Source organism: Cibotium barometz, chromosome 47 (assembly GCF_041138505.1).
Source record: "Cibotium barometz isolate CiBa-2024 chromosome 47, ASM4113850v1, whole genome shotgun sequence".
In the NCBI taxonomy this organism is placed as follows: Eukaryota; Viridiplantae; Streptophyta; class Polypodiopsida; order Cyatheales; family Cibotiaceae; genus Cibotium; species Cibotium barometz.
The window spans coordinates 42254171-42267835 of NC_141092.1; positions in this window are offsets into that span (position 1 = coordinate 42254171).

Below are 13665 nucleotides of genomic sequence, written 5' to 3' on the forward strand. Positions count from 1 at the left end.
ATTGCAATTTCTTAATAATACATTTAGAAATAAAATCATGTGTACTGTCATCATCATGCACCACAGTAATATCATGACCATTAATTTTACCCTTTATTTTAAGCAATGAATAAAATGAAATAGGATTACCTAGCACATCGCTTTGGTTAGGATTACCATCATCAGTAGCATATCTTCAGACCAATCTAGAGCATAGTCACCATCTTCGTTAAGAACCTCTTCAATGTTGTGAGTTCAGCTTAGAAGTCTTCCAACACGAGAAGAAAAGTGCCCTGGTTGGTTATATTTACAGCATGTAGGGTGAGGTTCCTTGGTGGTATTAGTGTTGTGACTAATAATCTTGGGTTGAGTTACATTACTTTGATCATTAATAGCCTTTACATTTTGATTGGAATTTGTGCATACATTACTAGGTGCTACCCAAGGCTTTCTATTTGCATGAAAACCATTACAAGAACGCGATCCAATAGAAGCGAAAGGTTGTTGATTATTGTTGAAGCATGCGGTTTGTTGATTATTTGATAAAGAAGTATTGAATTGACGAGGAGGCTTGTGTAAACCTCTTTTTCATTCTGCATCATCATCCAAAGAAATAGTATCATCAAGTGAAGTAGGCTTGAACATGTTTACCTCCACTTGAAAGTTTCTTTAAGTCCAAATTCATAACGACGTTGAATCGTAAATTCAACAACTTCTTCAAGCATGCAAAGTTGAAGTAAAGTTTGCCAAAACTTCTTGGTGTATTGGGGTATCATCTTGCAGTCTCGCGAACATACTCAAAGTGTCCCATGCTGCATGATGAACTTTGAGAGTAAACTAGGGTGGCAAAAAAACTGGCCTGCACTTTACATTGGAATTTGACCCAAGTAGTTGATTTATCATGGCTATTACGAAGAACATTCCACCATAATGATGCATGGTCAACCATATGGTTTGGTATCACATTTTATTCTCATTCTAAAAAAGTCTCTTTAGAAAAGTAATCATCCAGTTGACTTAACCACCATGAAAGCACAAGATGAGCATCCTTTTTGCCATCAAATTCAAGCATCAAAAGTAGCCTTGATGATCTTCGCGATGCGTGCGTGTTCACAAGGAGGAGTGGAGACTTCATTACCAACAAGATGTTGCTCGAACGAGACGCCTTTGTTATTCATCTTGGAATAGTTGCTCAAGAAGTTGAATATGATCTTAAAAAATCAGTTATGGTTTCCTTTTTTATTTGTTGATTGAGCATCAAAAGTAGCCTTGATGATCTTGGTGATGCGTGCATCTTTTTAGAAGGAGGAGTGGAGACTTCATTACCAACAAGACGTTGCTTGAGGACAAGATGCTTTTGTTGTTTATCTTAGAATAGTAGCTTGAGAAGTTGAATGAGAGATTCAAAAGTCAATTGGAGTATTAGAAAATCCATCATCCTAAACATTAGCATCTTCATTGGTGGTGTTGTCATTGATGGGTTGATTGATGGGTTGATTGGTGGTGTTGTCATTGATGGGTTAATTGAAAATGGCACCTAAATCCATTGATTTGAGATGAAGAGGTTTGAAACGGCTTGGTTAATTGGTTAGAAACATGCCCAATTGCTTTCAGAGGAATCCATTGATTTGAGATGAAGAGGTTTAAAATCTTGGTTAATTGGCTAAAAATGTGCCCAATTGCTTTGTAGAGGCTCAAAAAAATTCAAGAATTGTTTTGGTAAATTTTAGGACACTTTTGGGCTTAAAATGGCTATTTATGTAAAAATAAAGATTTTGGAAACTAAAAAGCACTATGTACTTTTTTGAAAATTAATGGGGCAAGGGAGAAAATAATTTGAAGAATCTGTTTGGTGGATTGTGGGCCAAAAATTTTAAAAACAATTTATGAGGCTTGGTAGCTTAAATAAAGAGCTTATAAGGGAAATTTTATAAAGCTTAGTAAGTTTTAAGGTTTTAAAAACCTTTTAATGTTTAAGCTTTTAAAGCTTATACCATGGATATAGTCAATGGCATTGTGCAAGAAAAAAAATGGAAAATTAACTTAGTGAAAAGGAATCATTGTGCACATCATTTGCAAGAGAGAGAGAAATGAAATTGAGCTAAAAGCTTATATCATGGATATAGTTGACGGCAGGTGTCGTGCATCCATAATTCTTCAAGTTGATTCATTTGGGGATAGCAAAAATGTCACTAAAATAGCAAAAAATTGAAAAAGAAACTTAGTGAAAAAGGGATTGTTGTGCGCCCATTGGAAGAGAGAGATATATGAAATTAAGCTAAAAGCTTTGATAATATTGGTTTTGGAGCTTATAGGTGAAGGGAAACAAATTTGTGGTGGTGGCCGATTTACAAGAGAGAAAGGTTTTGGGTGGTTTTGAAAAATGGTTTTCCACCTTTCTTTGACTTATGGGTAAAAGAACTATAGATTTTATCTAGTGGGTAAAACAAAGCTTTCTTTTGAACCTTTTGAATTCCCTTGCAAATTGTTGAAAATTTGAATTCCCTTGCAAATTGTTGAAAATTTGAATTCCCTTGCAAATTGTTTAAAATTTACCTTTCCTTGAATTCCAAATCTTCTTTATCTTCTTGTTCTTCACCGGGTTCAAGCTTTGCAATCAATCTTGGCTCTGATACTAGTGTTATAGTAAAATGACCCAATAAAATAGTTATAAAGTAATAATCACTAAGCATAGAATAAAAATTACACATAACACAAGATTGGGTCCAATTTTTCCCAACACAAGAGTGAGCCCACACTTCCTCTTGGTGTATTTAAACCATATTACTTGAAATAACTTGTGGGGCTCAACATAGTGTCTAATTTTACAAATATGTCGACTTCAATAAAATAGCTTTCTTTATTGGACGTGCAAGCCAAACTACTCAAAATAAGGTGTAAACCTTAAACAATATAAATGTGTACGTCTCTTGTAAAATTAAATATGCATAAGGAAGCTTTCACATGTCCTAAGAAATATATACATCAAGGATATGCACTTACATTAACTATGCCAATCAAGTAATTAATTTATTAATTAAAAATATAAATAACCAGACAAAACTCATAACATCAAGACGATGCAACCCATATTCTCATGCATGTACGGAATAACCCACGTATGCGTAAAGTAAGCTCAGATCGCCCGGATTTAGAAAGACATCCCAATCTAAATCCGTGTAAGAGAAATCTAAACATAGGAATATAAAATTCCATGAATTAACTCCTCAACATCGATATAATATATGAGACTCGAGAACACCTTTTACTTGAGTTTATGCACCTTTTCTACTTCCATGTAGTTATATACATCTCACATGCATACACCACATGTACATCCACCATACATCAGTTTTGCAGTGATTCTAGAGCTTGACCAAGATCACTATCTTCATAAAAATCTCTCCAATTTGTGCTTTATGCTTGTACTTCCATAATAGGTCTTGCCTTTCTTCTCTACTCATTAATCCAATGCCAAGCCTTTCTTCTCAATTCATCAAATCAATGCTAGACAAGACTTTCCTTTCTTCTCTACTCATCAACCAATGCCAAACCTACCATCCAAAGGCTCTAACACATGATACAATGTTCTTTGGAGGATTTGTGCTAGTCACCCCCACATGGGTACCCACCACATTCTCATCCAGGTCATGCATTTGATCCATAGTATTGTGATTACCATCAACCGAATACACTTGGGGAACATTATTTGCATCAATTGCATCCACATTGTCATGCTTAAGATTGGTGTCTTGCAACACTTCCAAAAAACTTCCTTGACCTTCCCCCTTGGAAGAGCTAAAAATCTATTCCGAGTGGTTGACCCAAAAATGTGAAATTGGATTTAGAATTTATTTAGTTTGATGGAAATCTTGTGAGCTCTACTTCCCCACTATGAATCTTTTTTCGAATACAAATTTGTGAGCATTACATATTTTTCTACATCCAATAATAGTTCACTTGCTAGCTACATACAAAAATTGTCCGTTTGCAGGTTTTTGATTGTTGCAAGCAAACATGTCTTATGGACGACTCAATCAGATTGTCTGAGAAAGTGGATAAGAATAACTTCCATGCCTAAAAGTTCCAGAATGATCAATTTCTTGATGGGTAAAGGATTTTGGGACTATGTCGAAGGAGACAATGAGGAGCCTCAGAGTTATCTGAAGAGAATGCCACTCCAGCAGATATAAAGGCATTTAAGGATTTGAATCAAGGTGCAAGGAAAGCCATGTATTGGCTTTTGATTAGTGTCACACACATAGGACAGATACAAGATTCCAACACTCCAGTTACATGGTAGAACCTGGTGCAGATGTTCCAAACCAATACAAAGACAAGGAAACTGTAGATAAAACAAGAGCTACATATTGTGGAAAAGAAAATCATGTTTATCAATGAGTATGCTTTAAAGATCATCGAATCCCTTGGGTCTATCATTGTATCGGTGGAAGATGATGATTTAGTGAGTGTCTATTTGAATGGGCTTGGCAAAGAGTACAAGCCATTCAAGACCTCCATTGCATCAGAGAGAATGTTCCCAACTTTTGAGACTTGGTGTCTATGCTGGATCATAGAAGTAAAGTCTTTGGGTGAGGACTCTTCTTCCCATATCAAAACATGCCTTCTACTCTAATTCAGGTAGAGGCAAAGGTAGAGGTCGTGGTCACAAGGCCAAGGTGGTGGGGACAACAACAGTCCAATGATTTGAAGCAACAGAGCAATCATACACAAGCGGAAGAGGCCAGTCTAGAGGCAGGGGGATCCAAAAAGGCCAAGGTGGTTAGCAAAGAAATTAGAGTGCAAATAACATAGAGTGCTATTATTGTGGCAAACCAGGGCACATGGGAAAGGACTGCTATAAAAAGCAGAATGACATGGAGGCAACTATGATGATAGAAGTGAGCAGTTGTTTGTGATGTAGTACATGCTCAATTACACAAAATGAGATGTGTCAGGATCTCAAGATATATGGACACTAACACCTCTAACCACATGACCAGTCATGGTAAGTGGTTTAGAGACGTAGAAAATGGGAAAACTAGGTTATGGAGAAACAGGTGATGGTACTACGCATCCCATTGCACATGTTGGGGTATGTCTATGAAGGATGAAAAAATGAAGTACTAGGAAGATGTATTTCATGTTCCAAATATCACAAAGAGCCTAGTTTCTATTGGACAGATGGTTGATCAGGGTCTGCCCAAGTGAGGTTTAATCACAAAGAACCTTGTTTCTATTGGACAGATGGTTGAGCAGGGTCTGCAACAACAAGTGAGGTTTAATCTTGAAGGATGTTTTGTGGAAGACTTCAAAAATCAGTGTTGCTTGGTTGCAAAGGGTAACAGAAATGGCAGGATGTTTACTTTGGATGTGAACATGCCTGAGGTAAAGGGAGCCATGTTTGCACATGGAATAGGTGTCATTGTAGATATTAACATATGGCACAAGCACATTGGTCATGTGAATATACAATAACTGAAGTCTATACAAGCCCAAAATATTGTTGTAGGTTTTCCAAAGGTCAAGGTTGATGGTATGTATAAAGTTTGATGGTATGTATAACTAAAGTCTATACAAGCCCAAAATATTGTTGTAGGTTTTCCAAAGGTCAAGGTTGATGGTATGTATAAAGTTTGTGAAGCATGCCAACTTTGTAAGCATGCCAAACATGCTTTCCCACATGAAAATCATATGAGTGCAAGGCCATTAGACATTATACATTTAGATGTATGGGGACCAACCACCAAGACTGTAACAATTGCAAGTTGCAGGTATTACGTTACATTCATTGATAACCACACTAGGAAAGTGTGGGTTTACTTCATGAAGGAGAAAAGTGAGAAGTCTGCTCACATTCAGAGATATAAAGTTTTGGTCTCAAGAAAGAAATTGGCACATAAATAAAATGCATGAGATTAGATGGAGGGGATAATATTTCTCTAATGAGTTTAGCAATTTATTGAGAAAGTAGGGAATCAAGAGAGACGGTTTACATATAGGTGCATTCCGCAATAGAATGGTGCATTCCACAATAGAATGGTATTGTAGAAAGAAAAAAATAGACACATTGCAGACGTGGCACGTGCCTTGATGGTGGTTGAAAAGAATATGCCAAACTATTTTTGGGCAGAGGCAATAGCAATTGTTGTGTACATTATGAACAGGACACCCACTGCAACTGTTCAAGGTATGCCGCCTAAAGAAAAGTTTGTTAAATTTGCAAAAATGTGATGAGCTATGGTGGATCAAATGCTACAATCAACATCATTAGAAAAGAGATTAGATAATAATTAAGACGTGATTAGTGAGTAATTAACTATAGCTTAATGTAGGCACATGGATAATTAAAAACCAACAAATTCCCATTAGGCCAATGCCTCAATTTATAGGGTTTACATCTAAGCATCTATAGGGTTTTCATCCAAGCATCTAATCCCACTGATTTCTCCTTGATTCACTCCACCTCTTTTGCTTGATTCTCTCCACCTCTTCCCAGAATATCTCTACACCTCCTAAATCTCCTCATGCTACCCTTTATTCTCTCCTAGTTGATACTTCTCACCTTTTCACAACTTCTTCTCTCACATTTACAGATTCTTTTTTACAGCCTCTTGCTAAGGGCTTGTTCTTGCACACACCCTATTCACTTGTATATTTCAACACCTCCCCTCAAGTGAATACTCCTAGCACACCTGGACCCTATACCAAGTTTCCCTCCTCTTACTTGATAGTCTGCGACCAGGGCCTCAAGTCCCTAAACTCATAGTCCTTGACACACTCTCTCTCTATGTGTCCAAGGCTACTACAAGTGCCCATGACCTTGACTAAAGTGCTCACACATACATCTACCACATGGCCTACATCATTGGTGGCTCACAGGTGGTTTTACTCTATTGGGACATGTTACATTGGGTTGTGGGGTTTCTCTCTCTCTCTCTCTCTCTCTCTCTCTCTCTCTCTCTCTCTCTCTCTCTCTCTCTCTCTCTCTCTCTATCGCAGAAAAGATGATATGACTCCACTTCCTTAGGAGCCTCCATGAAGTTTGCCGATATCATTCCTTCTCCACTGGGTTTGCTGTAGCAGTCTCTTGCCATGTGTCCTGGCTTTCCACAGTTGTGGCAAGTGAAGGTCCTTCCTCCTACTCTGCCTCTTCCTCGTCCTCGTCCTCGAGAGAATCCTCCTCAGGTGAAGAATGCTTTTTCTTCTCCTGCTGTTGAGTCCACCCATTTCTTCTCTTTGACTCTGGTCTCTTGCTCTAGTAGAGCTCCTTCTATCTCGTGCAGCTTTAATTCAGGTACATTCTTTAATGTTGCTACAATGTTTTCATATTCACCTTTGTCCACACTCTTCAGAAGTAGTGCCTCATCATCTTATACCTTTTTGCTAATGGCTGGAATAGTTGTTGCTTAATGCTTTTATATTTGTTCAAGTGTGTGATTAAAGGTTCACTTTCCTTCATATCCAGTTTGTAGAATTGCATTAACAGATTTATCTTTGATTTTTTTTGCTTGAGTGCCAAATAATTTATTGAGTTCATCCCATGCATCTTTTGCCCATTGTATCCTTGTGTGATGTGATGAATGATTTCATCATTTAAACTGAGTGCAATAAGTCCTAATGCTTTCTCATTCTTGCTCTTCCACTCATTTTTCCTTCTCACCTCTGGGCATTTATCTCTTCCCTCAACTAGCGCCCCCACAGATTTTTCCTCAATGAGCAAATACATGGTTTTTGTCTGCCATGTGTAAAGCTGCTCCCCATTAAATTTGGCTATCTCGTGCCGTACTCATGATGATGTGGAGGGGGTCTTACCTCTTGATCCAATTTCAAGATTCAAGGGCAGTGTCTTGTGTTTAGGTGATGATTACAACAGATTTATCAGCATAAATTCACTAGAAATTATATTAAACCAAGGGTAACAAATCTGTACGAAATGGTTGGAGTATCAAACCATCTCCGAATTGCAATCTGAAGTTATAGGGTTGTGTATCAAATACCCAATGGTTAATTTGAACCCTCAATTGCACCAAAATATAGTGATTAGTATTGATTCACTGATTAGCAAATTAATCCTCTATTTTGTGTGTAGAAAATAGAGTATGCGGGGAGTCCAGATCTGGGGCCTTAGAGTTCAAATGAGCTCAAATCCTTTCAAGGCCATCAATAGCAATTAGTCTAGTAGAGGATTAAGCCAAGAAACACAATATTTGAGCAAACATTGAATGCTTAATCTCTGTTTTACCAAAGTCACCTACAGATTTGATGACGAGCTTGGATCTCACTGTAGACTGATCAAATAAAAAAAGATTTGATGAAGAGCTTGGATCTCACTGTAGACTTGAAGAGCTTGGATCTCACTGTAGACTTGATCAAATCAAAAACTATCTTCACCTTGAAAGTCACCTACAGATTTGATGAAGAGCTTGGATCTCACTCTCATCTCACTGTAGACTTAAAGAGCTTGGATCTCACTGTAGACTTGATCAAATCAAAAAATATCTTCACCAGCTTGTAGAGCACCTTGAAAACCCCTAGGGCCAAGAGGAATTAGAGCCATTTCATCTAGTGTAGTCAAGAACTCCAATTCTCTTCAGAAAAAAGATGCCAGCGATTTAGCAAAAATCTGCAGCTCCAGTAGGCAGTTTGATGAATTGCTTGAATGGGCTGGAGCATGAGGCTTATGGCTATGTGTGGCTAAAATCTTGGAGGCTATTGTTAAGCCTCGAGGGAGATCAAGCCCCTCCACTAGCTGGGGGTGCAGAGAGCTTGTTGTTGAGAAAGAGGTAAAAATCTTAATTATCTACTAATCCTAACTAGCTAAGTGATTAGCAAGATAATGGGCTCATAAGATTGATGGATTCTAGGCTAGGCTCTGATACCATGTTAAATTTGCAACAATGTGATGAGCTATGGTGGATCAAATGCTAGAATCAACATCATCACAAAAGAGATTAGATGATAATTAAGATGTGATTAGTGAGCAATTAAGATGTGATTAGTGAGTAATTAAGATGTGATTAGGGAGTAATTAACTGATAGCTTAATGTAGGCATGGATAATAAAAAACTAGCAAATTCTCATTAGGCCAATGCCTCAATTCATAGGGTTTACATCCAAGCATATAATCCCACTGATGTCTCCTTGATTCACTCCACCTCTTTTGCTTGATTCTCTCCACCTCAATTCATAGGGTTTACATCCAAGCATATAATCCCACTGATTTCTCCTTGATTCACTCCACCTCTTTTGCTTGATTCTCTCCACCTCTTCCTAGAATATCTCCACACCTCTTTTGCTTGATTCTCTCCACCTCTTTTGCTTGATTCTCTCCACCTCTTCCTAGAATATCTCCACACCTCCTAAATCTCCTCATGCTACCCTTTATTCTCCCCCAGTAGATACTTCTCACCTTTTCACACTTTCTCTCACATTTACAGATTCTCTTTTATAGCCTCTTGCTAAGGGCTTATTCCCGCACACACTCTATTTACTTGTATATTTCAACAAAGTTTACAGACATAAGACCAAATGTGTCTCATTTAAAAGTTGGTGTTTGGGTGTATTGCATATGTACATGTTCCTGATGATGAAGTAAGAACAAAGTTGGATCCAAAGGCAGATAAATGCATCTTTATTGGTTATGCTATGGAGCAGAAAGGTAAGCAAATATGTTGTCTTTGATGAGATGATTAGGCTAGTATGCACCAGCAACAATGAAGGCAACATAAGATGCATATGCAAGAAGTGTTGATGATGCACCACGTGTAGAGTAGCAATCATAAGTGCTTAGTAGACCTCCAGAGAGTCCTCTAGCAATGGATCCAATGTTAGTCCATGGAGAGTCCTCTAGCAATGGATCCAATGTTAGTCCATGGTCAAGTAGGATGAGGACATATGTAGATACACATGTATAGATCAACCTTTTGTGCTGCCTGATCTGTCAATACAACAAGATACTACACATTATGCCAATCCCACCATAATCATGGTTGTATTTATGGGGCCCTTGAACTAAGAGAGGGTCACCATATGTATATTTACCCATTACACCCTATCGTACTTAACTTTAGATCTTAGTGTAGGTTGATAATTCATTCAACTAACTTTAACGAGGGTGAAGATCTCCTAGAACTAATGAAACCTACTAACATTAATTCATTTATAGCTCCCCTCCCCAAGATACAACACAACCTTGATTAGATGCTACTATAGCATAGGTGAGCGGAATCCTAGGATACACCTTCTCCTCCATAATAGCAAAACATATCATCCTTATGGCATCCTAAAACTTTTATATCTCATTTGTGCACATCTTCGTACCTTATTAACAACACTAGTATATATGATTTTGACCAAGTGCACATAGAACACCCCTCATTCCTTGAGGAAGAAGACCTACACGCACTTCATGATTTTTTTACTAAAAAACCACAACCACCTTTAGATGATGGGGATAGGGATAGAAATGTAGTGTTTAGTCCAATAAAATCTTATTTATCTAATCTATATGATAATAAAAATAAGGATGATACTAACGCACCACTCACTGAGAATTATTTTCCATATTATTCTTTCAATTTCCCAACTTACTTGACCCCAAGGAACCCCTCAAACTCATTGAGAATGATTTTCCATATTATTCTTTCAATTTCCCAACTTACACTCTCGACCCCAAGGAACCCAAATCTCCCACTCAACAACACGGTCATGACATGGCAGGTCCAATCTTGGATCTCACAGTCCTAGATTATAAGAAACTCATCATGAGAGGGAACCCTTTCCTCAAGCTTCATCTTATGCACCAAGCCCTCTTGTTTTGTAGATCCTTTCAATCCCACCACTGTAATAGGCATATGCTTATTCATTTGCCACATGGTTGTGACGAGCTACGTGCGAGAGCATGGCACAGTGGTTGCATCGTGTTGGGCAGATAAGCAAGATTTTATGTGTTGTGTTTTTGGTGAGCAAATCAGTGCATGGAGTAGCATGGGTGCGATGGATTTTGGCCAGTGCGTGGCCATCGTATTTTGATGTACGATGATGATGGTCGCCCCGCCCATAGTTTCATTTAAATTGAAAAACTTTTAATGTAAATAGCCAAGCTTGGGGACCAAGTTACTTTTTGGTATTAATGGCCCAAAGTGGAATGTATTAAGCTATATTTGTGAGCACTTGCTTTTTGCTAATACATCAATACATGCATGAGGAAGCATTCTCACTCATGCATGGGGGGAGATTGAACCCACTCTCTTTGTTCGTACATAGTTTGCTTTATTTTATCTTCTTCTTGTCTATTTATCAAGATTTGTTATGGCTATGGAGATCTATTAATAGCAGGCTAAAAGCCCAAGGGATGGGACAGTTGGATCACCCAAAAACACTATGGTCGAATGTGGCAAGAGGCTCAAGGTTAGCCAACCCATGTCTTGTTGATTTACTCGAGATCCACATCATCATGTTCATCACCAACCATGCTTATAAAGTGATGTAAACGAGAGCATACATTAGAGTCACATGGAGGCTAATGGTGGCTAGGTTATAGTAGACAACTTTGGTATATCCGGCCAGCCTGGAGACTGCCATTCCTCGCTATCGTAATATGCTTACATATATAGAGCATCAGGGAATATATTGACATATTTAGAGCATCTCTCTACAACACCTTTAAATAGACCTATTGTATAGCCAAAGAGTTCCAAAAAATGTGGGCTTGTGATTCACATTTCAGATACAACTTTCCTTACTTTGAGCATAGCTAATTCGACACTCTCTACAAACAACGACAGCTCATGCTCACCATAGTGCATGCATAGAAGGCGTTCCTTGATCTAGCAATAATATCATTGTGTAGGTCTTTAAGCTGGTTACTATTCTTATTGATATCCATAGGAGAATGACTGTATCCATAGCTACAACTGTGGGGGGATGCACTTTGACCTCAATAAAGGGCTCTCTGATAGCAGGGTTTGCGAAAACAATTTTAGGGAAAAGGAACTAAATCCTTTTCACCACTAAATGAGAAGGAAATTGCTATTTTTGAGATGGTATTTTCTATGTGAACTTAGAAAATAGAACTAAAACTTGTAAAATTTGAAAGGGTTTTATTTCCTTCTCATAAGAATTTGAGAAGGATTTTCCCGAAGTTGAACAAGTTCTAGGCTAAAGCAAACCCGTCTTTTCCCGAACCCTGTCTGATAGTGGAATCATGTACTACTACATTGGCTACATTGTTTGCCCTCATACATGCACACTACCTTTGAACATATGATTGATACTGACTTCTTCTGGAGGTCTCTCAAATTTCTTTGCCAAACTCTTTGCATCCTCTAGATAAGAAAGAGTACACTAGGGCTACAAGGAGGGCAAGGGTGTATTTTTTGGCGAGCATTTTTGAGCGAGTGCTTTTTGATTTTGAAGTGAATGGTTTCTCTCTCTACTCTTATTATCTATGTCTACTTTCTCTCTACTCTCTTATTATCTATGTATACTTTCTCTCTCTACTGTCTCCCTCTTCTCTCCCTCACGCACCCTCTCTGTCTCTCTACTGTCTCCCTCTTCTCTCCCTCACGCACCCTCTCTTTCTCTCTCTATCATCTCTACTTTCTTGATCTTTAAAAAGACAGCAGCAATGTTGAAACTTTATTGTCCAATATTGTCCAATACATTCCAAGACTTCTACACACCTATGCGATGGTTGAGCACTAGACACTATGGGTCGCTATCATTGTGAAACTCCTTTACAAAGACACCATGTTATGATCTAAAACTTCCATTATATTCCAAAGAAAAATTACAAGAATACAACATATTATGACACACACACGCAACAATACATGAAAGCATGTGTGTACACAATATTGTTTACTTCCATGGGCCAGTATCATTGCTACTTCTTCACAAAGACACCATAGAGAGATGAAACCTTCATTATATTTCAAAGAAAAATTACAATACTATAGCATATTATGAGAAAAACACCTACAAGATGTTGAACACAAGAAGCAACAATTCATGAAATTATGTGGGACCTCAACTATCATCTTGGTCTTCTTCGTCTACCCTAAATTTGTAATGAAGGTGGAAGCTTCTCCTCGAAGAGGAGCCTCTTTTGCCTCTTCAATGATGCCAAAATCTCTCCATATCCCAATGTCCTACTGCTTTCACCTATAGTATATCATGTTCTTGTCTCTGCAAGGTCTACCAGTTTCTCTATTGTGAGCTTCTTGTAGAGCTCCTACACTTCAGACATTGTTGTTCGTGCTTCCATAAGGGATTGAGGTTCCTTTTCTTTGAGGTGCATGAAAGATTGAAGAGCTTTACTTAAGATGCTTGCAAACGTCGTAGTGTTAGAGGGATTGATGTGGATGAACCCATGATAATAGAGTTTATGCCCAACCTATTTACAATATGAAGATATAAGGGGTGGGTAGGGTGGGATGTATCCCTAGAATAAGAGTAGTGGAACATGTCAATGTCTACCCTACTTATATGAAGGTCTCAAAAATAAAAACAACTATTTTTAGCATAGAAATAGCTATTTAAATCTCTCACTCAAACTTTCTCTCTTTTACTCACACTCTCTCTCGTGGCCTCTCCATCTCTATCCATCTTTCTCCATCTCTCTCTATTGTCAATTTAATTACCTAAATTGTTATAGTAGCAAAAGCAAAAAACAATGACATA